Below are 25,688 nucleotides of genomic sequence, written 5' to 3' on the forward strand. Positions count from 1 at the left end.
AAAAAGACAAAATGAAGATAATGTATTGTTTAGAGACAGAAATATGTGGTAAATCAACAAAGAAACGCAAGAAAATGATGGCTATAAAATTGAGGTGGGAGACTGAAGGTGTAGCTCTGTGGTACTATGATAAAGTCCCTGCCTGGCAATCAGTGGGTGAGGCCCTGGGTTTGATTGCTGGCACTGAAAAAAATTCAGGGTGGAGGTTCCTTCTCAGTGGGGAAGGGGAGGAAGACAGATGCATTGGCAAGAAGAACTGGGCGCTTCTGAAATATTTTCAAGGCTGTTTCTTTGGTTTTAAAAAAAAAATTTGCCCTTTAAATTGCTCGTGCATATTTGCTATGCTATTTAGAAGGGTTAACATATTTTAAAATAAGGTCGAAACAGAATCCTGATACACAGAGGGTTGACATTACTTTGCAACTAATGGATGAGAGATTTTTTTTTTTTTGATGACAGATTCTTGAAGTTGGACCACTACCCTGTACCTCTCTCATATCCAGCACTGCAGAAATACAGGAAGGCAAAATAGTCACAAACAGAAAGGGACCCATAAAACAGATGGTTTATTTATTTATTTACTGTTTTGGTACGGGAGGGGAGGGGGAACTTGCACTTGCGAGGCAGGCGGCAGAACCACTGAGCCAGATCCCCAGCCCCAGATAATTTATTTATTTATTTTTGTTTTTATTTTTTGCAGTACCAGGGATTGAAACAGAAAATTTATTTTTCATACAACAAATATTTATTGAGGAACTACAGTGTGCCGGCCTCTGTCCACGGTGCTGGCAGAATGGAGGTTGATGAAACAGACCTGGAATCGGCACTGCGCACTTGGCATTCCGTGTAGGATGAGGCCCAAACAGATCTGACAGGTATGAGGAGCTAGGGTTTTTAAAAGATTGACCTTGAGCTGGGGATTTAGCTCAGTGGTGCCACACCTGCCTGGCAAGCACAAGGTCCTGAGTTTGAGTCCCAATGCAAAAAAAAAAAAAAGATGGACGTCATGAGAGTATCATCTCAAGTCTGAATTTGGGGATCAAATGTACATAGGTTGTCCCTTCCTGAGTTGGGTGCAGAAGTTTGTTGGTTAATGTTTCTTGGTACAGGTGATGAACCTTTCAGCCCTGAATACCATTTGTGCACTTAAAAGACTTCTGGCAATTTAAAAATGTCAAAGTAAGACTCACATAAAAGCCATTTTGAGTTAATTTTGTGAGAAAAAAATTATTTCATACTCCACAAAATTCTCTATATCTATTTCTTATTCATAGCATTTTCTGAGTTCCTTTCATCTAATCGCAAGTACAACAAAAGATACTGGTGTTTTTTGTTTTTTGTTTTGTTCTTTTCCTTGAGTGATTTCTCCCTCTCCCTCATGCCCATGGCATTTTATTGCTTGTAGCTTTGCCATATGATTTTCAGGGAGGAATCCCACTGGGCCTGGCTAGTGGTTGTTACTCCCACCTGGATCAGGCCCTGCCTGATCTCCTGATGTGCCCCCTGAGCATCCAAGGGAAGGGACCATAGGACACAGGCAGTGAATTGCCAGCCTGGCTTAGTTGGCCTTCTCCAGGGCTGCTGGAAGGGACTCAGGCCCCAGGAGCCACAGAGCCCAGCCTGCCTCTTGAAAGGCAAGGAGGGTGGAGAAAGAGGAATGTGCAGGACATGGCACTAGCCACATCTTGCTCTCGATTGCACTTCCCTAGGATGAACCTGGTTGAGGAGCCTGAGTCTCAGATATCTGGGTGATGACTTGTGGAGTGGCACATGGAGACACAATCAGCAGCTGAGTTGGGTGTGTTGGCTTTCAGATCCAGAGCTCTTGGATGGATGACCCTAGTGAGAGCCAGCAAATGGGCCCAGAAAGGCTGAGCTGGTTTAGGGATAGGACAGAAGCCATCCCTGATTCCTCGCCCCATCCCCCAGCTCAGACCCTGTCCTTGTGGGGCCTGGGAACAGGGCCAGACAAATAAATATACAAAGTGCAGCCTTGGTTTGACCGACTTATCTAATGTGCCTTCTGGTCTCCTGGACAGCTGGGTCCTATCAGAGGGCTGAGGGCGAAGGCCCCATCAGGGCATGCCACACTGTGAGTCTCTCCCCGCTGGCCTTTGCCTACCCAGGGGATAGGGGAGCTGGGAACACGGGAGGTCTCTGCAGAAAGAGAAGTGGCCATGCTGTGTTAGCAACTTGCCCTGGATACCATGCCTTTGGCAAAGCCAAATGGCTGGATATGATCTTCCAGAACCCTGGAATTTCCTGGAGTGTGCAAGTGGAAGTCACAAGGCATGATGGGAACATCCACATGCCAGGCACCATGTTGAAGGCATTTGCTTTATAAGCATCCTCATGAAAATGCTGACATTATGGCCACTCACCAGATAAAAAGACTGAACCTAAATGTCCAAGTCAACCTCCCAAGTGGGCTGTACATCTTAGAATTGAAGCACAACCTTTTTATATTTTTCAGGAAAAACCTAATACTCAACATTTACTGTTTTTGTTAACATCCATAAATTTCGAGTAAAAAGAATATTTTTCAACTTGTAAAACATGATTTATCAGATATTATGGCAAATACACCAAATGATTAAACCCTCTGGGGATTTCTATTGAAATGATTACAAACACGATGATATTTGCTATCATTCAAAGTACCTTTTACAAGTTTAAACTGGTACATAGAAATATAAAATGTGTACATACTTAGGGCCACTGTGGGATGTTCTGATACATGTGTGCAGTGTGTGGTGGTTTAGCAGGGACAAACATTGATTCCCTCAAGGACTTCCTCATCCCACATCCTGGGCTCCCTCCCTCCCAGAGCCAGTGGCCTCTTCTTTGAGTCCTGCCCTAAGTCCCTTGAAGGCTCCCTTGACACTTTTAGCCACTGTGGTGAGGTGATCATCTGATGGAAACATACTGGAGCTCAGGGAGGTTGAAAAAACAGAGAAAATACAGAATCAAAGTCCTAAAACTTACTCAGGCAATGCCAGAATGCACTTTCTTCATGAAAAATTAAAAGAATAAGGGGAAAATGGTCATGGAGAAGTAAGGAATGTTCCCTTCATCTTTGATTCGCCAAAGGAATCACCATTAACAAATTGTTATTTGTCCAGAACTCGTCCCTACACTGTGTGTGTGTTAAGCAGATATTGTTTTGAGGGTTTTTCTAGAATGCTATCCATATGGGTTAAGTTTTTCTCCATTTAACTTAGTGTGCTGGATCGATTCTCCTTGCCCACACACATTCATCTTTACCCTTCTCCACCCTAATCAGTGGCCAGGGGGACTGAATCATCACATTTCTTTGCCCCTCAGTCTGATCAATGTGGTATCCAGCTCCACTGGTTTCTTAGGCCTTGTATAGCAGAGCTCCCCTGAGCCACTTGTCCTGACTTGCTGCACTGTCCCTTGTTGTCCCTTGTTTTTAAGCCCCGCCTACACCTTCACAGATAGTCCCTTCATTTAAATACTCAAATGATCCAGTTTAAATATGCTATCAGTTCCCTCCTGAGACCTTAAAAGAAACCCTCTGTAATCTGACCATCTTCCCAGGTTGGCATTTCTGTGTTGGCCCGATGCCTTTGAATGGCTGGCCACTAATCTAGAGTATGAAATAGCAGACTTTACGTAGGCCATTCTCAAGGAAGGAAGGTGTATAGTTTTCCACTAAAACAAAAATGTTGCAAAGAATATGCTTGTACCTTTGCACACACATACGAATGACTCTGTAGAATAAGATTTCTAGAACAATCATTTTGGGGTCAAAAGAATCACATGGCTCAAATACCCATAAGTAAGGATCCCCTTCAAAAACAGCATGCAGATTTTGATTTTTATGAGGTGCTTTGTCCAGATGCCTCAGGATTTTCAGACTGGAGAGACTAGTATAGGCGCACTGACCCCAAAGATGATGGGAAAGGGGGTGTGGGGATCCAGAAGCCACGGAGATGGCCCCAGCCTGGCTGGCTCTTGTCTCTTGGGGCCCTGACTCCTTCCTCGATGGAGACAGCAGCACTGAGCATGGGGACAGAGGTTGGAGGTATAGAGATAAATGCTAATCTCTAGTGTAAACATTTCTCAGGGCTGGGCACGCTGGATCCCCCACAACCCCCAACCAGGGAGGGAGTGAGATAGCTCTGAGGCTCAAGCCAGAGTGGGGTGGAGGAAAGGGAGGTCCAGTGAAGATGGGAGGAGCAGGGGCTGAGGAATTCCATCAGTTATGTGCCTGACAACCACAGGAGCAAACAGTGGGTCCTTGAATGGGACCACAGATAGAAGAGAAGGGCCACTAATGGCCAGGCACACAGGGGCAGGGGACCCTCTCATGCATCACAGCGAGGCCAAGCCAGTCTGGGGACTGTTCGAGGGTGATGTTCAATCCAGGAAGTGATTGGTAATCTGAGCCAGTGACCTTGAGTGTGACCTTATCTAGTCATCTAGTCATATCATGGACCTTGATTTTTCCCTCTGTGAAATTGGTGGAGTAATTCCCTGCTTTACGTAGGAGAATGGAGATGATGCTCTTAACCTCACTATCTTGATGGAATCAGGCAAAAATAGAGGCAGATGTTTCTTGGAAGACAGAAGAAATTCTCAAGACAGGCAGAGAGGGGGACAGAGCAAAAGAGGAAGTCTTAGGCAACCAGCATGTTATTAAGAGTGTGGCCAGGCATGGGTCCAAAGCTCAGCTCCTTTGCTTACTATCAGGGTGACCTCAGGCAAGTCACTTACCCTATCTGAGCTTCAATTCCCTCCTTTGTTATAGGAGATAAAAATGGTGGCTGCCTCATAGAACTGGGGTGAGAGTGAAATGAGATTCGCATGTAACCTGCTGACATTGGCTCCCACATGATAAATTCTCCCCAACACTGGGTACCATGTCTACCCCACATGGTGGAACTATCTGTGCACCAGGGTCACAGGATTTTCCAAAGATTCCTATGGTGCTAGCTCTTGTTTACCCTGCTCCTTGCCACTTCCTCCTTCCCTTTAACCTGTTCTGGGCTTGGTAACCCAGAAATGACACAGCGTGGTTCCTGAGGCTGGGTCAGAGAAGACCATGCAGCAGCTCATACTCTGTCTTTCAGTGCAGCTTCTCTTGACATTCCCTCTCGGCATAGTCCCTCTTGGAGCCCAGCCGCCATGCTAGGAAAAGCCCAATCTACTTGGAGAGGCCACATCTGGGTGTTCTTCTTGACAGTTTCAGCTCAGCCTCAGATTCCAGACATCCCAGCCCAGGTCCTCAACATATGCTAAAGGTGCTTCCAGGTAATCCCAGTTTCCACTCTTCAAGTCACCGCTAGTCCTCATGCCTACTGCAAAATGTGTTGGGGCTATGAAGGATGCAGTTCTAGGTCATACACTAGAGGTCCTGCCATGGGGCTGGGGATGGTGGGAATTTGGCCGGAAGAATAATGTCTCCTTTCTCCTCAGCCACGTGAGATCTGAGTCCTTAGTCATGTTTATAGTGTAGCAATGACACTAACAATAGGAAGCAGGGCAAATGATACCAGTGACAAAGCTGGGTGGGTAAGAATAGATCTCAAAGGGCACTGCTATAATTTAGATCTTAATAGTCCCCTAAAGGTCCCTATGAAAAAGGCCTGGCCTCCAGTACTGTTGGCAGGTGGTGGAACCTTTAAGAGGTGGAGCCTAGTGGGAGGTGTTTAGGTCACTGAAGGGAATTATGGGAATTTGAAGGGAATTATGGGATCCCAATCACTTCTTTCCTCTCTATTTCACTCCCTGACTATAAAGTGAGCTCTACCACATGCTTCCACCATGATGTGTTGCCTTAACACAGGCCCAAATCAATGGGCCTAACTACTCATCAACTGAAAACTCTACAACTGTAAGCCAACTCTTTACAAGTTGATTATCTTAGAAACTTGTTATAGTGACAGAAAACTAACAAAGGTACCATCTCAGGAGGAAGTTTTATGTAACTATAATTGAAACCAGGCTACCATAACTGACAAGTGACGATAACATGAATAATGGTAATAGTACTGGTATCCAGTAGGCTTCTGGGGACAGGAAACCTAAGCCTGGTTTAAGCCCAGAAGGCAACTGATTGGCTAAGTGCGATGGAGTTAGGAATGGCTTGATCCAGGGACTGGTTCTCTTCCTCACTCGATTTTACAACTGGCCATCTTTGTCTCTCCTCTATGTTCAGGCTGCTTCAGTCTTGGCTTTCCCAAAGTAGCAGCTGCTGGCAACTCTGGGCACAGTGAGAGAGCGAGCTTCTCCACCAGGGAGCCCAGGCAAGTCCTACAGTGTGTCTGTCCCATTGGCTGTAACATGGTCACAGGGTCACATGGGGATCAAGAATCCCCAAGGCAGAGAAAGGGCTCTGATTGGTTATTCTGAGTCACATGCCCATTTATATAGCAGGGGTGGAGTCACAGGCCCTCAGCCATATGGATCGACAGTGAAGTGTCAAGGCAGTTCCCCAGAAGAGAATCAGAGCAATGTTGTTCCAAAAGGGGATAGAGGCTGACCCAGGCAGACCACAGCAAGTGTTACCAGCACCCAGATTCTGCTGGCACTTTATCCACAGTGCTGTCATATCATGCTACTCAGTCATTATTAGCCCTATTTTGCCCATGAAGAATTGATGCTAAAGAGCCCAAGTCTCTTGCCTTTGGTCTCACAGGGACAGATCTGGAATTGGAACATGGTTACTTGATTACAGAATCCCTCCCCCCACCCCTGACCCTCTGTACCCTAAAACCTCCCGTTCCTTGTTCACACCAGGAAACAAAGCCTCAAAAAACCAAACCATGTGTCAGGAGTGGTGTTTCCTACATGACCTATGCTCCTGGGTTGTGCTCAGTTCCTGTTGTGAAACTTCTGGTCTGCCCTTCTCTCTCCCGATCCACGAATGTCTCAGAGCTCAAGAGAGCAGAAATGAGGTCATTATGAGACCTGCCTTAAGATTTTGCTTCCTTTCTTATTATGAAGTTTCCAAACATACCGGAAGTAAACAGGTCAGTGTGAGGCACTCTCGAGCCCACTGCCACCCTCAGCAATGAGCAGCACCTGTGTTGGCATCCTCTGATCCTGCCACCCAGTCTCCAACCCCCAAGGATGATGCTGAGAGAGTTTTTATAAGTTTAAAAAAATATCTGGTTGAATTCCTTGTTTAAAAGTATGAGGAGTTATCTTTTGCGAGGAATCCAAGTTCTAAAATCAACGAGAAAGGCAAACCCCAGCAGACCCCAAATAGTCTTTGAAGCACCATCGTGCCTTGGAGTGGGTTTGGGAACAGCTTGGCATTTCTTCATTTGCAGCAGTCAGAGGAAGCGGCTGCCCAGCCTCTGAGAACATGATGTGCAAAACATCATCATCTAAACCTCCAGACTTGTACTCAGCACACGGGGACCAGGAAGATCCCAGGAGGCTGTGAGTGTCAAGTGAACACTGGGCGGTTCTCCACCACCCACTGTTGAAATTCACTTTTAGGCCTTCCAAGGTCTAGCGTTTGATTTCTCCCCCATGCTGCTGCTTTGACACGTGCCGGGGGTCGGAGCAGGGCCACAGCATGGATCGAGCACCCCCGTGCCTTTCAGCTGTAACAACCCCAGGGAGAGGCCAGGTCAGGGGGAGCAGGTTGCAACCACCTGCACCCCAAGTCTGCATGATCTGGGGCCCTGGCTGCCCAGTGCCCACTGGCTCGGCCTTGTGACCAGGGACTGTGAGCCAGGGAGGGCGCAGCAAGTCCGCCTCCCACGGCTGGCCGACTTGCTGGGCCATTAACCAACAAAGCCACAGCGGCAATAAAATTAATTTCCTTCCTAATATATACAAGACTTTCTTCTGGAGAATTATGGACAGATTTGATCAAAGTGTGTAAGTGGTGTGCTTATGCTATCAATTTCAACCCCTTAATGCCCTCCTGTCAAAACAAAATCCTCAAGAAAGGCTTTGAGGGGGATCACATGGGTATAATGGCTTTGCAAAAGAGAGCCCTAAGTACTCGGTAACATATACAGAGCTGACTATTAGATCGGCTGGTGTAATTGTCCTTATATTTTAATGTAAACACGCTTATATTAGCGGGGCTCTTCATCCCCCCACAGACCAGGCGGGGCAGGGTGGTGGGGGCAGGGAAGATGGCTTCAGTGGGACCTTCAGTAGGGAGGAGCCTTTAAAACAGAGGGACCCAGAGGGGAGGTTAGGGGGCGTGGAGGGGAGGGGACACCGAGGAAGGGCAGAGGTAAAGTGTGGAGCCCTATCTGGCTTTTATTAGTAACACTAATGCCTGGCTCCTGGGTGGCACTTTGAACTTCTGTTTTTCCCAGAGTTTCCCACCTGGGTTTTGCAGTGCCCTCGAGGCAAACTCTGGGGGGTGCACTGGGAAGGAAGGGGACCCATTTCCTGGATGGGTAAACTGAGGGTCAGGACAGGGGTCTGTGTCCTGGCAGGAGCTAGATGCACGCTCAAAGTGGGCAGAGTTGAATGAAGGGGTCACTTATAAATGACGGGCTAGCCTGGGGAGTAGATGGGGAGAGGGCACCAGAAGGACAGCAGGGCAGTGGGAATCACTGCCACTTTGAGATCAGAAGAGATGGAGTATCACAGAAGTTCCCAGAACACGGTCAGAGGGAGGGCTTCAGACAGTCCCACCTGGGCCAAGCTGCAGCCTGGTCAAAGAACGCAAACCCGGCTAACCCCAGGCAGGGCCGGCACAGAAGGCCCGGCTGTGAACGCCAGGGTCTCTCTCTTTCCACACCCTGCTCTCTTGGTCTCTTCAAGCAAAACCCAGCGGGAGTATGGGGACGTGGATGCGGTGCAGAAGGGCAGGGGGAGGCGGAGGGTTTCCAGGGCAGGATTGCCAGGGCCCAGAGAGTTATCCTTGGGTCTTCTGGGACCCAGCCCTGCTCTTCCCACAGGCGGGGCAAGGAGCGTCCACTGCGGCCACTCCTGGACAGGAGGGCAGGATCTGGGGACGTCTGAAGTTCCCGGCTTTGGCTTTGTTTTCCGAGTCCACCAGCGCTGGGCCCTGAGCTTCTAGAGGGGAGAGAGCATATTTTCACAGAGCGACTATAGATAAGAGGTCGGGAGCCTGAAGCCTGGATACTAATAGCCTGATAGCGGATGACTCCTCGGTGCGCTTCCCAGCCAGCTGAAGGGACCCGGCCAGGCTCCTCTCGGCTCCGGAGGACCCATCACGCATGCGCACGGTGGGGCTTCCCCTGTGCCGGGGTCGTGCCAAGAGTCCCTCAGTCAACTCCTTTCATCTTTACGTCCTTCACGACGACCCTGGACAAGAGGATAGCATCTATGCTTCACAAGCAGAGACGCAGCAGAATCAAGAGGCTGTGCGGCCGTGGTTAGGAGAAGAGCTAAGGGAACCAGATGGCTCCGGCTTTGAATCCCAGCCCTGCCACTCAGCAGCTGCGCGTTCTTGGAGAGGTCACGTGGCGTATGAGTCGGCTTTCTGTTGCTAGGACAAAATACCTGAGAGGAACACCTTTTATTTTTCAGTGTTAGGGATGGAATGCAGGGCTTTGCCAGTCTAGGCAATTGCTCTACCACTGAGCTACACCCCCAGGCTGAGATAAACAACTCAAGAGGAGGAAAGATTTATTTTGGGGCCTGGTTTCCTAGGTTCCAGTCCATGGTGGCTTATCCCTGTGGCAAAGCAGGACTGGGGGGGGGGGGAAGGGGGTGCCTAGGGTCCTAGTCTCCTCTCCAAGGCCACATCCCCAGTGACCTAAAGACTTCCTGCGAATAAGTGTTAAACACAACCATTACTCAAAATTAAATTTTATCAGTTTAAAATCAATTAAATTATAACAAACGCAAAAGTAGGAAATACTCAAAATTCATCACTTCCCAGTCTTGAGGTCGTCGACACCCATTGTGCCTGCACAGGGGGACAGCCTATTAATGGGGTGCCCTTTGTCACCATGGTGGGAAATTCACACCACAGAAACTGGGAAATAGTATGGGTCAGGACGCTGCCCACCTGGAGAGGTAGTACCTCATTGGCAGAGCCCAAGGACCTACTTCCTGTAGGTGGCTTTTCCTAGCACTCTGTAGAACGTACTTCTTATTTCCCAAGCACAGGGCTACGCTGTTGTTTTTTCTCTTTTTTGAGGGCGGGGGAGGCATCAGTCCCCAACACCATCTTGTGTCAGGCAAAGGGACACTGGTACTGGCGCTGGCAGCTTGCATGGGCCTGACCGCTGCCTCCTGTGCCATCTGGCTATTAGGGCTGGATTATAAACTACTCCTTGGGGGACAGGAGCGGAGCTGAGGCGGCAGCTCATTTCTGGGCACTGCCAGCCTCCTGGGCTCAGCATCCTGCCCCCACTTTGGGTAAATTCCTCGCCTGGTGATAAGCATGGCTCCATCTCAGAATTTTCCCATCGTGCTGACAGTTTTAAACCAATAGATTTATGAACTTTTAAGTAATAGAAATATTTAAGGCAGACCTATTTGTCTTATCTGCAAAGATGGGAACACTCCTCTTCAGAGGGGCAAAAGTAAACTCATAAAAGGCAGTGATGCCGTTGAACCCTTGGCTGCAGCACTGGGAGCACTTGGCCCAGCCCTGCCCAATGCCCTGGTTCCTGGCCATGCCCTGCGCCCAGTTCTCCAGCTGTCCTCCTGATACTCCCGGTGCGATCCCAAATTCCCCCAACATCTCGTGTTCTTCCCAAGTCGGTTGTGGCCAGTCTCTCTTATTGCCTGCATTTCTGCTGTGATGAACATAATGAGGATGAAAGGGGTCATGGCTATGATGATGGCTGACATTTACTGAACATCTATTACTTGTCAAGCACAATTTATTAAGGTCTGTGTACACAGGATTCAGGTTAATCCCCAGATGAGCCTAGGAGGCAGACAGGTGGGCTCAGGGTGTGGGAAAGATCTAGGTTTCACGGGGCCTAAAACTTAACACAACTGGAGAGTTCTCCCTCTTTAAGAAAAAAAAAAAAAATGTGAAAGTCATTTTTGCAAAAATCACATGACCCTGTGAAAACATCTTCAGGGTTCTCAGAATCTTGAAGAAGTCCAGAGAGCAGGGAGCCTGGAAGCTTAACTTTTATGACCCTTATTTGACAGAGGAGGAAACTGAGACCCTGGAGGGGAAGTGATAGGTCCAAGGTCAGATGGTTTCCAGTGTGGGGAGGGGATGGGAACTTGGGTCAGACCCCAGCATCTCTGCTCGTAACCCTCACCCTTCCCCTTTGCTACCTGGCTGATGTTTCCTGTGGCTCCCCAAAAGCTGTGTTTGAACCAGACTCTGCATGTCCTCCCTGTGTCTGTGGGTGCTGTTTTCCTCTCCCTGCCAGCCCCACACCCCTGCACCAGTGCCTCAGTGCCTCCATCCATGCCTCCAGCCCAGCTCAAGCACCTCGCCCCCTCTCCTTTTCTGTCCTGCTTCTCCTCCTGGAAATAATCCCCAGCATCCAGCCCTCCCCAAGCTGGCCATCCCTGATGTCTCTTGCCCCACACCTTGAGCACCCTGGGTTCCATGTTCGAGGATCTCACCCTTGGGGTGTTGTTAGATCCTTGAGGCAAAGGCAGAGCCTGAATCTTGCCTGCATCCCTCAGCTTCCATCACTCCACAGTTTTAGCAGTTTTAGCACTGTTTCCTGAGCATATACGTGTCAGGGATACGACTCACATGTCATGAGAGCTGTGTCTGTCCTCAAAGAAATGACACAGGTCCCATATGGCAGAACGGGCTCTGAGGGGTCAGTCTGAGCCTGTGAGGGGCTTTGGATCCAGGTTTGGGGTCATAGGTGAGTTCCTGGGGGAGGTGACATCCAGTGGCCATGGGGTGGAGTCACACTGCAGACAGGGACCAGCCCAGGCCAGGTCTGTGGGGAATCCAAGGATCAGGTGCTCCCGGCTGCAGAGAAGGATGAGGAGGAGAGGGTGTCATGGGCTGACCAAGGCCAGGCTGTAGGCCAGGGGCCGGGTCAAGATGGCCTTTGTACATTTCTCTGCAGAGTTTGAACTTGATGCTGGGGTCTGGGAGCCCTAACATCCAACAGCAATGTGATCAAACCAATCCCTCTAGTTGCAGATATGGATGGGGCAGGAGGGAGGGAGGGAGAGAGAGAGAGGGAGGGAGAGAGGGAGAGACACTCTCTGATTAGGGGGCTGCTGCAGTGACCTAGGGAAGAGACAACAGGGACCCGAGCTTAAGAGCAGCAGCGAGGACAGGAAAGGCAGGTGGCCTTTGCTTCCTCTGACCCCTCACTCACTCTCCTCCATCAGGGGAGCCTCTCACTCTTTCTCCAGCACACAAAGCCCGTTCCTACCTCGGGGCCTTTGCACCTGCCATTGTCACCGCCCCAAACTGCTCTTTCCCTTGGTATGGGCATACTGCCAGAGTTTGCATGGAAGTGGACAGCGGAGCTGGCATGTGAACCAGCCTGGCTGATCCTGCAGCTTGTTGTCTTGCTCAGTTGTCCTGGCTGGAGGCAGAAAGGCCGTGACAGCAGCAACACGATGTGCTTAAAGACGCAGCTCCCACATTGCAACACCTTGGGTCCTGGCTCGACATGTGGCAATACTGCGTCCCTGGGCAAGTCGCTGACCTTTCCATGCCTCAATTCTTCATAAATACCCAGGAAACACTAGTGGTCCTTGTGTCTGAATAGATCAGAGACTGAGCCGCATCTGCCTACAGGAAGACACTGGCGTGGTACGTGCTGGAGAAGGGGCATAATCAGTATCCATCCATCAGCTCTGTGGGGCTCAGCATGTCTGACCCTGTGCTCTTTGCTTGGGGCCAACATTCCACCCTCTCCCTCCAAGATGCAAACAACAAAACCCCGAGAGCATCCACAGAAAGAGCCCACGAGCGACCATGTTCGGGATGGCTTTCACACAGCCAGGAGGAAACGACATATAGTCCCTAGGAGGTGAGGCTGCAGGTCGGTAATCAATACCTACTGTGTGGGTGTGAGGGAGTCACTACCACCAGACACCCTGATGCTGCATATGTTCATTAAAAATGTGTTCCCCGTTACCACGATTCTCCAAACAGAAAAACGCTGTCAGCACTTCAGCAGGGCTCCGGCATTGAGGCTTCGGCATGATCTACGGGCTTCCTGCTTCCCGTGGCTTCTCTGTTTGGGGTTCTTTGTTTCCTGCCTGAGTGGACCTGGTGGATCTGCATTGGGTACAGAGTTGAGGGTCTCCAGGGATGAGAGCTGGGTGGTGCAGAGAAAGAAGGCAGTTCTTAAAGCCAAAGGATGGCCCAGTTCGTAGATTTGTCCTTAGCACACACAGAGTCATTCAGTCCATTATAGGGATTCATTTATTCCTTCATTTGGCTACTTATTTAGCACACATGTTGGCACTGTGGCAGGCAGATGCAAGTGTGGCCTGTGTCACTCTCAAACCCTGGTATATCCCCTGCAGATCCCCTCCCCTTGGGTGTGACCGTAATCTATGTAAAGATGCAGGTATGCTGCAGGTTAAACTGCTTAGCTAAATTTAATCAAAAGGTAGCTTGTCCTGGGTGGGTCTGGCTCAATCAGGTGGTAGCCTGTAAAACAAGATCAGGAGCTCCCTGAGGCCAGAAACTGTCTCCCCTGCTGCCGTGGGTTATACAGCACAAGACAGTGACTTTTGCCACCCACTGACATGAGTTTGAAGCAGATTCTTCCCCAGTCAAGTCCCCAGACCAACAGCCTGGTGGCACCTTGAGTGTATACGTTCCTGTGAGGTCCTGAGCAGGGGACCCAGCTCGGCTGTGCTCAGCTTTCTGAGCCAAGGAACCAGGAGGTGGGAGATGCGCATCAGGACTCTGAGTCTGTAGCATCTGTCCCGAAGCAAGAGAAAAGCAGCACAAGCTCCTGTTAGGTGCCAGACGCTACAAAGATGCTGAGGATTAAATGATACCCAAGACAGTCTCCCACCACGTTCTGAATAGGTTTGCACCGAATACCATGCCAGGCTTGTTCGAATGCTCAGTAAAGGTGGTGCTGACTAAAGAACCCAGATTGTCATCTAATTTCCTTTCCGTGTGACCTTCGGCAAGTCAGATGCCTGCTCTGAGCTTCTGTTTTCTCAGATGAAAAAAGGGAAGGGCAAAAATCTGCCTGGGGGTGGGGGATTGTTCGATCTCTAATGTCTTCCCAAAGCCTTGTGTATTCAGAGGCGGGGCTTTTGGAAGGGGATTGGATCATGGGGGTGTTGTAATCATGTGGGGATTAATCCACTGGTGAATCCTTAGCTGAATGTGCTGTTACGACGCAGGGCCTGGCTGGAAGAGGCAGGTCACTGGGGGTGTGACCAGGAAGGGGTTATCTCCCTTCCTGGCTCTTTCCTTTACCCTCCGTTTCCCGGATGCCACGATGTGAGCAGTTTTCCTCCATCCAGGCCTTTCCACTGTGCTGCCAACCATGCAAGGACTGAAATCTCGGAAACGTGAGCCCAAATAAATGTCTCCTCCTTTAACTTGTGGGTGTTGGGTGTTGTGTCCTGGGGATGGGAAGGTAACTGAGACAGTGTTCCTGGTGAGGGTGCTTTGGAAATGACTGAGTAAAGCTAAGGATCGCTACAGCACACCTCATTGAATTTGAATTTCAAATCTAAGCAAAACTTGCAGAAATATATATGTCCCAAATGCCAATGCTAAAAATTCTTTTTCATGCAGCCATGCAGGTGAGGGGTCCCCAGAGGAGGGTACCCTACACACTGTGTCTGCAGGTATGGGGGGTTGACCGACTCCCTGGGTCCTGGTCCCTGGTGCAGAGTCCTTGAGGAGGAAAGATACTGTCTTGTTCCTGACTGTAACAGCAGCACCCAGATTGTCCCAGCACACAGTAGGGCTCCAAAAAAAAGTATGTTGAGACGCTGAAATTAATGAACTACCTAATGTCTGCTCTGAGGTTTCTAGTGAGGAAGCCAAAATGTTCTGCTCTGTTCGATAGAACTGCAGTACAGAGGAAAGGCATCAGTCACAGTCAGGGTGGCCGATCCCCATGTGCCTGCCCAGCACGTGCAAGCATCTCATCTAAACCCACCTCATCTGCAGTGTAGCCCAGGGTGGCTCCACTCTCTGGCTTCAGTTTGCATGACCCCATGGACCAGTGGCTCCTTTCTGGTGACGAGGGTCTGCCTGCATCTCTGCATCACTGGCTAACAGGGTGTCGGGGGTTCAGCTGCCCCATACCAGGATCTGTCCCTTTCTTCCTCCTCTAACCTCGGTGACACTCACTATCTGTCCCCTGACTCGGATGGGGCAGCCTTGGGCATCCTTAGTTTGCGGTGGAGGTCACGGCTCGGGCCCTGTGCCCGCTGTCGCTGCTTTGCACAGTAGGTCCGTGGTGCACGTTAGTTGACGGCCCGCTGATGGGTCTGATGCTGTAAAGTGCCTCATTTGGCTACATGAGCCCAGAGAGGCTTAATAAAGGCTTTTTGAAGATGATAAGAAACAGAGCTGTCTTGTTAAGATTCCGGGGGCCTTGGATTCTTCTTTAGCGGCAATATCTTTCTTCTTCTCCTCCCTCTCCTCCTCCTCCTCCTCCTCCTCCTTCTTCTGTTTCTTTTTTTCCTTTTTAAAGTGCTGGCAGATAAAGTCTGCCGACTGTCCAGAGGGTGACAGTGGAGAAAGCTCTGGGGCTTTTGATTTTTAAAGGACTTCATTAAAAGCAGCTCGAGACATTAAAATCTTCCAGGTCCCAGCCAGGATCAACGCAGGATGGCAGAGGTGCCCTCATTCCCGGGTACCAGAAGGGCAGTCAGGGTGTGTGTGTGCATGCGTGTGTCCGGGGCAGGGGTGGTTTATAAGGGGGGAGGCTGAGGTCGACAGCACTGTGGACACTGACTAGGCCCCTCTGCAGCCCGGGCTTCAGTTTCCCCACATCCAAACCCAAGGAGTGAGCCCCAAAGCCCCTCTTGTCTCTGGCTCCCCTTCCACTGGGAACAGGCTTCTCACTGCCAGGGCCAGAGATGGGCTTGGATGGTGTGAGTCAGTGGCTGCCTGCAGGCCCAGGGACATCACAAGGCCAGCCTGTCTCCGTCCTTAACCCTGCCCGTGAGGTTCTGAACTGGAGGACACTTTCCAGACAGCATGTGTGACTCCTCGTCACACCTGGTGAAGCCAGGCTCCTTCTGGGGGGTGGGGTGGGGTGGGGGACAGCAAGAGAGGACCGTAGCAGATAGTTTTGCTTTTTTCTATTTAAGTTTCCTTTAGAATCTACAAGCAAGCTTTGGACTCATTGCTTTGGAGAAACACATATACAATTGCATCTAGTCTCAGGGGGTTTATGGGCCCCACCGATCCTAGGAGCTCCTGAAATTCAAGATGTATTAAAGAAGGAAGAGGAGGAGGAGGAGGAAGAAGAGGAGGAAGAGGAAGAGGTATGGCTGGGGCAGGGGGAATATACATAGTAAGAAAAAATTTAATCTAATAGAAACAAGAAGCCTTAGTCACAGGATCCAAATCTCACTCAGCTCCTTTCCAGCAGTGTGACTGTGGACACTTCCTCTTAAGGGTCCCACTGTACCTGGAGCTACTCAGGGTTGGACCAGAGGCTGGGATGGGGCCAGTGTCTTGCTCCTCAGCCTGGACCCTGGACCTGCCACCACCAGAAATGCAGTCCGAGCCTGCCCCCGGGCCTGAGGAATCAACATCTGCACTTCAGCACAGTCCCCAGGGGCTGGTGTGCACATCCCTGTGTGAGCCCCGAGAGAGCCGGAAAACCTTTGGACAGGGTTCCCCTGCTGAATTAGCGTCAGCGCACCCAGCTCCCGAGAAACCCTGGCACCAGCTCAGCTGTCTCCACCTCTTGAGGACTGAGGTTTCAGCACTCTGCTCTTCCCCTCCCTAATCCCGGCAGCCAGGTTAAAGTTGTCACCAGGTGCATAGGCAGCCAGCAATCACTCCGCACGCCTGTAATGGGAAGAAGCTGTGGGCCAAGATCCCAGGGCAAAGAGCTGGGAAAAGCCCAAACCTCAGCATGGGGTGCAGTGGATCATCTGCCACGGATTCCCTCTGCCTGCACCATAAAGCATGACTTGAACACAGGCAAAATCAATAGCAGCAACAACAATTATCACTTACTAATGCTTACCATGTGTGGGACACCAAGCAAGGGCTTGGGCTGTGGTATCTAATGTAATCCACGTAGTGATCCTGGGGAGGAAGTAGTGTATTAGTATTCCCATTTCCCAAGGGAGGAAACTGAGGCACAGAGTGGTCAAGTGACTTGTTCAAGTTCACACAGCAGCTAGGTGGACAATCAGGATGGAACCTCAGCCCCAGAGGCCAGATGCTTAAGCACAGATGAGACAGACCCCAGCTTAGAGGTCACCCAGGGGATGTGGGCAGAGCTGACCTTTGAACATATTTTCTTTGACCTGCCCAATGTTAAAATGCCCGTTGAGCCAATATTTTAAAATTTCACCTATGACCCGTAGTTCTGGCTTCTCTTGGAAAATCATGATGCTATTGGCATTGCAGGGCTGTGGTAAGAGAAGGTGCTCCAGGGGAGGAAGTCACTGCCACTTTCCTGGCCTCATGGATCATTTCAGTTGACACTCTGACATTAATGATGATAAAAACAGCCAACGCTATTCAGTGCTGGTCCTGTGCCAAGCACAATGCTACAAGAGGAAAGCATTAGGTAGACCACGGACTCAGGTGCTTTTTGGACATCAGGACCCTCTCCATGGCATCTGTTGCCCAAGGGTTCATCCAGCAGCGGCTTCAATTCCTCCAGGCATGAGCCACTCACTACTTCTCCAAGGTTGTGATACCTTGATGATTCCCTTAGGAGTGTTTAAAATTCCTCCTCCTCTATAGACCAGTCCCACTCCCTCCATTTCCAGCTGGGGACAGGACCCCCTAAGGTTAGGCCTTCTGGAGATTTAAGCTGTCCAGGCTGGAGCCAGGAGGCATGTGGAGAGGCTCCTGGGGCTGTGATAGTTTCTGCAGAGGGGCAGGGTACTTCTCACCCAAGCCCCTTCCATCAGGCCCAGCTCAGATTGGTGAGCCAGGCCCATGGAAGGTGGTTCTCCAGGTCCTGGGCTGGTCTCTTTCTTTATGGCTCCACCTCTCTTTTGCTTTGTCTTTTATCTTTATTCCTTAGACCCTACTCCCCCCTCTCTCTTCTTTTACTCCTTGGGTCTCCATTTCTGCTGTAATTCCCTGTATTACCCATTCTCTTATCCATGGACATTGTCTATCCCTGCCTACATGTTCCCTTTAAATCATATTCTAACCCAACTGCTTCCATGTTCATCTTTGCTTTGTCCCCACAGTGCAGACTGATTAGATTTTCCTACACACATCCAGCTAGTGGACCAGCAGCAAAGGAAAAGTCCACTCCACTTTTAATGCACCCATAGGCTTTTGATAATGAGGTCTTGATTTTTAAAAGTTTCTTGTGGTGCCCTCAATAGTTCTTTCATTCTCACTCACTCAGTACACCTTTGTTCTCTGACCTGCTCTTCACAAATGGTTTCAGATCCCAAAATAATGCTGCCAAGTCTCACACTGGAACCCCCAGCCCAGCCTGTCTCCATGGTCAAGGAGCCATGGCAAGCTGGGCATCTCTGGTCTCGCCCTATCCTGTGCCACACGGGACTCACTGTCTTTCTCCCAAACCTGGCCTCACTGTCCTTCGTCTTCAGCTGGGAGAATCACACCACTATCCCTCCAACTGCCTGCACCGCAGACCTGGGCTCATCCATCCCCTTCCTTGCTCCCCAAATCCAATCGTCATCAGGTTCTTCCACAGCCCCTCAGGCATGACTCAGATGTATCTCACCTCCATTGCCAACAGAGGAATGAGTGTTGAAAGACTGAGTTGACCTCGATCATTAAGGCTTTCAGCATCTCCTTTGGGTGCCATTTAAATAGGCACCAGTGAGGCCTCCCAGCCTTCTCTTTTGCTTTTATCTTTTTTGCATGCTGTGGGCAGGGCCATCCTGCCAAAGTGGAAGTTAGCTGGGCTCTACTATGCTCAGATATCTTCAGTGGCTCCCTACTGCCTTTAGGCCATGGCCCAACCTTCTCAACTCAGCATTCAAGACCTCCACACACTGCAGCCTGCTTCAGCCTCAGCCTCCCCTTCTTCCTGCCTGACACTCTGAGCTTCAGCAGCATAGAATGAATTGCAGTTTTCTGCTCACCCATCTGCTTTTGCTCACATTGTCCTACCTGGCTGGAATGTCTTTCCTTCTTCCTGTCCATTCCAACACCTTCTTAGAAATTTCCTGAAGTAGCTCTCCCTCCTAGACACATGTGTAACTTTTCTACTTGTATATTACAAAGAGACCATTCTGCTTACCATGATTAAGCAGCCTTAGTGCCATTAGTGTGACTGACTACACTGAGATGAAAACCACCACTGTAGCCAGGTGTGGTGGCTCACATTTATAATCCCACCACTCTGGCAGGCTGAGGCAGGAAGATTGCCAGTTTGTGCCCAGTGTAGGCAAGTTTGTGACCTAGTGAAACTCTAAAAATAAAAAATTAACTTTTAAAAAGGGCTAGAGATACAGCTTAGTGCAAAGGCCCTGGGTTCAATCCCCAGTACTACAAAAAGAAAAAAACAAAAACTCAAGCCTTTGTTAAGTTGTTCTCAGGTTTTTTTCCATTATAAATGGTGCTGATTTATCTGAGTGACAAGCTATAATTACTCCACACTTGGAATGATTTCTAAGGCAGAGCTGCTGGGGAGAAGCATGTCTTAGGTTAGATATTTTGCCAAATCTCTTTTCCAAACAGATAGGGACACCTGTACTGTAAGCAAATCCACGATGGCTTCTAAAATGAGGCCTCCCTCCGGGGCTCCTTAGGGGGCAGAGGAGGAGTGTAAATGTGCTGTTGGCAGCAGCGCCAAGTTACTATTTAGAGACAACAAACTCACTGGAGGAAGAAATTGGATCTCCATATAAATAAAGTGAAGCGAAATGGTTTCAAAATGGAACCTGGGCAACTTCAGGGTGCAAAATGAAAAGGAAGATGGTTAAAGACCAAAATGAGTGGCCACTTGAATCCAGGCTCGTTGGGAAAACGAGATTCACTTTATTGCCTGGAATGGATGCATCTCGAGGGGTACAGTGAGCTGGAGCACTGATTTGGCCAGGTCGAATTTCCCTCAGAGTCATGACTAGGGCTTCCGGCAGCCCCCCCAGACCCATATCGTCTGAATTCATTTGCCCAGAGCAAAACCCAATTGCAAGTAAAAAGAGACTTTAAAACACTTATTTTAAAGATCCTTGCAAGGTGTTTTGGACATCAAATAGCTCTTAAAAGCCACGGCATACTTTCATGATTTAAGTGTAAATGATTCTGAAACATATGGATTACATTTTCTTCGAATTCCTCCTGGTTTTAAAAGTGAAAGGGAGCCGAGGCAGAGAAACTGTAGATCGCTTGGACTGTTTAGAGATTCAACCAGTAGGCAAACCCTGTGAACTCTGCGGCTGGAGGCGAGTCGGCTGGATTTCTGGGGAGGACAGAGTTAGGGGCCCCTCATAGGAGGGCTGTTCTGTTTAAATTCTAGAGTGATCTTTGATTTGGGGTTCCAAGACCAAAAGCAACAGTTTCAAAGCTCTGGTTAGTAAGTCAAAATCTCCTAAACTGCTAGTGGGAAATACAGACGCCGGGACTGATTCTCAGCCCTTCTGTGGCCAGACCTCCGCCACGGGGAGCCCCAGAATGTGTTTCTAGCAGGCTCCTTAGACACCAGGTTGGGGACTCCGAGCTGAGCCAGCCTTTGTCAACTTCCCTCTGTGGACATTTGGGGCACTGTGGGAACACTCCTGTGCCTTGTACCAGGGTTCTGCAGCATCTCCAACCTCTGCCCACAGTTTCCAAAAGCACATGCTGCCCCCCAAGTTGTGACAACTGAAAATGTGTCTAGACCTTGCTCATTGTCTCCTGGGGAGATAAGCAGCCCTGGTTGAGAACCACTGGCGCAGATGAGTTTAAAATGACCAGCCACTCAGAAAATGCACGTGTTTGTGTGTGTGGATGCGTGTTTCTGCTAAGCGTGAGTTGGCGGCGGGGGGGGGGTGGATTTCTACTGTACGTTACAAATGGACTGGAAAGTCAGGAAGCCAATGATAATATGACACGTTTGGGCATTTCTCACGCCCCCTAAGGGTCTTACATTCTCACATTTCGTGTGTGCGCACTGGTTCTCGCCCTCCATTCTTCCCTTCCTTAATGTACAGAAGCACACTGCTGTCCTACCGTCCTCCTGGCTGCATGGTGGCTGGGTACCCATGGATCATGTGACTTTTAAAAACAATTTTCTGTACTGAGGATTCAAGCCAGAGGGTGCTGAGCTACAACCCAAACCCTCTTAATTTTTGTATATTGAGAACAAGTCTTAGTGAGTTGCCCAGGCTGACCTTAAATTCAAGATCCTCCCAGCGTCAGCACACCAGGTCTTCCTGCTCTGAGCTCTGCTTCCTCAGCCATTCAGCAGGCACAGAAAATAATACACACGTCTCAATTTCCCTGACAGTTAACAGGCTCGTTTGATCGTTCGTACTTTATAGATCTGTCAAGAGTGAATGAGATGATGCATGGGAATGGTTTAGTGTCTGTGCTTGGTCTGCAGGAACACATGAGAAACGTGAGCTCATTTCATTACGTCGTAGGCTCAGAGATGTGGCATAGAGGCTCATCTCTCCCTTTCTCCTTGCCTCCTTCCCTTCCTCGGCTCTCCTTCCCTTTCTATCTCTGTTCTGCCCGCTCACCACACGCCACTCTCTGTGCTTGGGGGAACAGAATCCAGAGCCCAGTGTGCCTGAAAGCCAGGACACCCTGGGCAGGGGCTCAAGAGCCACTAAGAGTTAATCCCTGGGGAACCAGCAGCCCAATAAATTCTGCCCCGCCAAGCACACCCCAATCATCATTAGTCACGGCTTGTTGGACGGGAGGCTCCTCCTTGGCGCTTATCTCCCCAGCTTCTGTCCTTGGCCAGGTGGCCATATTTCACCTTCTGAAAACAAATGACCCCGGGGTCAGGGAAACGAAAGGCTCATTTCAACAGGTCAGCCTGAGACTCTGCTGGGGAGGAGGGCGGGGGTCAGTCTGGATGCTGTCCCTGCCAGGGCAGCCCTAAGGCGGGGGCTCTGTGAGTCCCCTCTCCATCCTCCAGGTCAGGCCCAGGAACAGCCTAGGGTGACAATAGCTCCAGGTCTTTGCCCTCCCTAAAGCATCAGGCAGAGGTGGGGCCTAGAGGCCATATTTGCATAGTGACTCCTCCCATGATGCCTTGCAGCAGGCCTGTCCAGCCGGGACCCCAGGATGGGATTGCAATGAGGGAATGGGTGGGATTCCTGGTATTTCGGGCCTTATCCACCCATGAGGCCCGACATACTTTTAGGAGTCCACCATGTTTTGAATTCTTTGTAGTGAAAAGGGAACAATGAAACGTTTGAGTGCCAGGAATGTTTTAAATTTTTTTTCTTGTATGGGAGAAAAGTGAAATCCACAGAGCCCGTGAAAACTAGTTAAATCTTGCCTATAAAAAAAGATAAAAACAAACTGTTTCAGTATTTAGTTATACCAGAACAGTGATCAATGATGCTCTTATTATGGTTGGAGGAACACCAAGGCAAAGCATATGGGGTTGGAGAAAATTGAACTGTGGCCCTGAGAAGGGGGAAGTGCCATAGACATGGAGACATGCAGACAGGGTGAGATGTATTCAGACCCATAGGTCCTATGAAGGTGATGAAGAAGGGTGACGGACCACACAGCAACGAGGACAAAAAGGACTTGAGAGGAAAATTATGTTCTTTTGACAGAGTTAAATGTATACGGGTGAATGATGGTCATGATGATAAAACAGTAATAGTTAAATATATTGGATATATATCAAATAACTTCTTATATGCAAAGTGTTTGAGGTTTAAGAACTATGGTAGCCTTTTTTATTTGTTATGTTTTTGTTTTGTTTTGAGAGGAGTCTTGCTAAATTGCTCAGGCTGGTCTTGGAATTGTAGTCCTCCTGCCTCAGCCTCTCAAGTAGCTAGGATTACAGGTGTGCGCCACCACACCTAGCTGGAAATTCGGAGTTCTTTAGGTGTGACTGCTAACATCATTACTTTTGTCCTTCTTGCCCAGCATGCCAAGTGCTGCACTAAATACTTTACACATGTCACTCTGCGCAGATTCACCAGAGGCTCGAACAGGGGACCCAGGTGCAGGAGGTTTACTGGGGAGGCGATCCTGCGTCTGCGTCATCTGCTCATGAAACTCTACAAGATGGTGACAGTTAGGGTCTGCCTTTCGCAGGGGAGCAGACTGAGGCACACGAAATGACTTGGCCAGGACCCCACAGCTGGAATGTGAGCTGGAACCCATTTTCCACTGCCTGGATTTCGAGGCACCCTGTAGCCTGTGCCTGATGTTCCATCAGGCTCTGGAGTCAGATCCACCAATTTCCAACTCTTCAGGGACACGCTGGTGACTTCATGATGCTTCTCAGTTTCTCTGGAGCTCAGTGTCCTCATTTAGTTTTCCCGGGGATTAAGTGATTTAATATTTGTAAAGAATTTAAGGCAGCTCTTAGTGTATAATAAATTCCTAATAAGCACAGGCTGTTATATTGAACCCAGCGGTTTCCGGAGTGGGGTCACCAGACAGGCAGCATCAGCGTCACACAAAAACACATTAGAAACTCGGGTGCTCAGGCCGGTCCTCAGCCCTACCGACCTGAAGCCACAAGGGTGGGGCCCTGTGATCTATGGTCCAACAACCCACACCCATGTGATTCTGATGCATGCTTACATCTTGAGCCATTGTTTCCATACTCCCCCGGCCCTCACTCTCCCCAGGATGCTGTCTGTCCCGATTTTGCCTGGGGTCACCGTACCTTCTGCCCCAAAGCATGACTGGAAGTACCAGAAGAAACTTCTCTCTACTGCTGTCTGTCCTGTTGGGATAGGAGCTTCTCACCTGGGTATTAGATTTGGCTCCTTGTTCAAATGCAGAGATCCTTAGAAAAGGTAAAGAGAGAAGCTATTTGTGGTTCACACCTTAGTAAGAATGAGAAGGGGCCAGGCACAGTGAAAATGCCTGTAATCTCAGCACTCTGGGAGGAGTGGAAGTTTGAGGATTAGAAGTTTGAGCCTGGGCAATTTAGTAACTTAGAAAAAAATAAGAAAAGGGCCAGAGATGTTGCTCAGTGCAAAGGCCCTGGGTTCATACTTGAGCACTCGAAAAAGAAAAAGAAAAATGAAAAAAGAATTAGCAGATGTGGTGAAGCTTACTTGAGAACAGGTTAGTGTTAAGTAGAATATGTTGGGGGTTCAAAATTTAAGCAGTATGGGGACAAGATGAGACACACAGTAGAGTGGAGAATGTGGTAGAAAAGATGGTAGAATAACATTAATGGTAGACCTCAGCTACGTAACAATTTAGAAAACTGGGCTGATGGGACCGTGCACATAAGTCAGGATGTAACAAGAAAACAAAATGAAACATAGCAAAACACCGCAGGACTTTCATATAGGGAGAATTTAATACAAGAAATTGGTTACACACTTGATAAAAGAACTGAGAAGCCAATCAAGGAATGATGTGGTTCCCTGGATACTAGCAGCACTGAGAAGCTGTTTCTGTCTTTAGGATTAAAGAAACAGGAAGAAGTGATATTAGTAGAAGCCAGAGCCATCCAGAAAGAGCTAGAACCATCGTGAGGGCTGTTGATAGGAGCAGGGACCATGGAGAGGGGTGGGTTGTATCGTGGGAGCAGAGAAAGAAAAGCATGGCTAAACCTACCCAGAGTGCAAAAGAGCCTGGGAAATGTAGTTCTCAGATACAAATCAGACAGCGGAAAAGATGGGATTGGAAAGATCCTTCCTTCTTCCCTTCATCCTTCAAACCTCTCCTTCCTTTTTTCTATATTTGCTCCTTTTTATCTTTCTTCATTTTCCTCTCTCCCTCCCTGATTCTTTCTTTCTCTTTTCCTTCTTTGGTGCCATCCACAATGATAAGTAAGAGAATGTTGATAAGCAGGAGGAGATTTATGGAGTTTGCAGTGCACAGCTGAGAGAGACAAGATAGTGAGAAGGACATCAGCTGTCCAGGCTTCAATCACCGATGATGAAGTAATAGCTGAATGGGCAGCCAAGCCAAGAGTAGTGGTGCACACCTGTAATCCCAGCACTCTGTGGAGCTAAGGCAGGAGGATCACAAGTTTGAGCTCAGCCTGGGCAAACTAGAGATACCCTGTCATAAATTAAAAATTAAAAAATGGCTGAGGATGTAGCTTAATGTGAAGGCCCTGGGTTCAATCCCCAGTAGAGAGGGCCCTGGAGGGGGGAAGATCCCCCAGCTCTCTTGGATGACAGAGCTTCACACTGAAGTCCTGCAGAGCGCCCTGGGCCAGCCCAGCCTGGCTTTCCTCAAAGGATGGTTTCTCTGATCTCTAAAGAATGATGAGACTGGATTGTCCAGCTTCAGACAGACAATTCCATGGGGAGAAAGGTGGCCCAGGGTTCACCACAAACAATCCTCCCTGCAAATATTTCTTCTGGTGTGTGAGTGTGTATAATACAAAGTCAAAATTGCTAGAAACCATTGGAAAACACAATTTTTGATACTTGGTTTGCTACGGCTACAATCATGCAGTCGTAATAATTAGTACCACAGATAGGGAGAAAAATCTACTGTGTGTACAGCATATTTACATGCAGCGGTGTGTGTGTGGCCTGCTGTCTCTGTG

The sequence above is a fragment of the Heterocephalus glaber genome, unplaced genomic scaffold (genome assembly GCF_053883595.1).
Source record: "Heterocephalus glaber isolate CG9 unplaced genomic scaffold, H.glaber_assembly_v1.0 deba00001687, whole genome shotgun sequence".
Taxonomy (NCBI): Eukaryota; Metazoa; Chordata; class Mammalia; order Rodentia; family Bathyergidae; genus Heterocephalus; species Heterocephalus glaber.